At 43.1% G+C, this 1,666-nt stretch overlaps 1 long non-coding RNA gene across 1 annotated transcript in view; it reads left to right on the forward strand.

Moving 5' to 3' along the window:
* Positions 1-635: 635 nt before the first annotated feature.
* The window catches only part of LOC130267559 (uncharacterized), a 73,774-nt gene continuing 72,743 nt past the window's right edge, over positions 636-1,666 (forward strand). Inside the window, exons 1-2 of the long non-coding RNA XR_008843218.1 lie at positions 636-893; positions 978-1,065. This is a non-coding gene — a long non-coding RNA (uncharacterized LOC130267559). The remainder of the gene's footprint in view (positions 894-977; positions 1,066-1,666) is intronic.

Raw genomic sequence — 1,666 nt, forward strand, 5'->3', positions numbered from 1 at the left:
CTGTGCCAATTTTCTGTCTTTTACAGACCATGGCATCCCCCAACCCCCCCCCCCCCCCCCCTTACTTTTTTTTGCAAATTGTGACGCACTTACCCGTCGAGCAAACAAAACGCCCTTTTCCGTTTTTTTTACGCCTTATCTCCCCCCCCCCTATCGACCGCGGACCAACGCCACCTAACTAAAAGGATGGATAGTTCTGTTTCCTCTTTTAATCTGACAGTGGCCACAAAGGGAATACTGCTTTTTATTTTTTTATTTTACTTTATTTTGCTTTGCTCCCCCCCCCCCCCCCCTTCTCTCAGTATTTTTTTCAGGGTTGGGAGAGGCATTTTGCGTGTGCGTAGTAATGCACTGCCTGGGACAGGTGCCAGCATAGAGTCAAAAGAGGGGAAAAAAATAGGCGGCAAGATGGAAAAATGGCTGTAAACAACAACAATTCTTTTTTCTTTCGTGCCCCCTGAAATTGGCATGGCACTTGCTGTTGCTACGACTACTGCCAAGGATTATATATATATATATATATATATATATATATATATATAACATTTTTTCTTTTTTACGTCGTTGAAGGCGTGTGCGTTAGCGTCAAGGGGCGGGGGGCAAGTTTTTTTCCGCCTGCTGAATTATTCATAATTAAGTAGTGCAGTCGGACTATTAGCATGCACCAGATATGCTGTTTGTCTGTTTGCTAACATTCTTCATTCAAGACTTGTTAACTGCCAGACGAGCTTAACACGCTTCTCTCTGTCTCTTTCTCCCTCCCTGCTTCTCTGTCTTTCTTCGCCTTTCATGCCAGCCCCTCGCAGCCTTCTGTCGTTGCTGGGTGCTGGTAGCCAAGGGGTAGTGGTGGCAGGAGGAACGCACGCTGCCGAGAATCTGAAGCTAGTTGCTAGGTAAGGACCGCCTTCCAGCTCTTACAGGCCTGCAAGCACTTGCAGAAACTGAGCTCTGAGTCTGCTCTTGTCTGCTTTCCACAGGAGCGAGGCTGCAAGGTGAACACATTCGGGCATCTGCCCCCTTTTTTCCACTGTGGCCCGGGAAAAGAGCTTCAGCATCGACACATGGGTAAGAATCTCCCCCTGATCCCCCCCCCCCCTGTGCTTGACTTCTGGATTTGTCGTCTTCGAAAAAAGAAAAAAAAAACCCTCTCTATTTCTCAATTTGCCTTGCAACTTTAAACCCAGAGCAGCAAGTTAAACTTGTGTCTGACTAAAAAAGGTTTGTATCCGTCAGTTTTATTTTTGCAAACATTCAAATTTTATTTATTTTTTAATTATGAATACAATTTGAAAGGATTGCTTACGCTCTCTTAAACATCCTGCTCTCTTCTCCTCCAAGACAGATAACATACAGTTAAGATACTTTCATTTTCGCAGAGCTAATAGCCATAGAGGATTGGCATGTTATGAAGGGACCCCTTTTATTTTTATTTTATGCAGACTGTAGATATTTTAGAAAAGTTAATATTTCTTCCTCCGGGAGGTTGCTGTGATTTTTTTTTTATTTGTCTTTTGTTATAGTTTTTGGCAGGAAGGTTTGGGAAAAAGCTGATTGAATGAATGAGTTGTAGAGTCATGTTTTATTGTGCTGTGTCCTTACCAGTCCCTGGCTTTGACCCGGTCATGTCTGTTTTGGATTGTATTTTATTATTTCTTTTTTACATATA

The sequence above is a fragment of the Hyla sarda genome, chromosome 4 (assembly GCF_029499605.1).
Source record: "Hyla sarda isolate aHylSar1 chromosome 4, aHylSar1.hap1, whole genome shotgun sequence".
NCBI classification, from domain to species: domain Eukaryota; kingdom Metazoa; phylum Chordata; class Amphibia; order Anura; family Hylidae; genus Hyla; species Hyla sarda.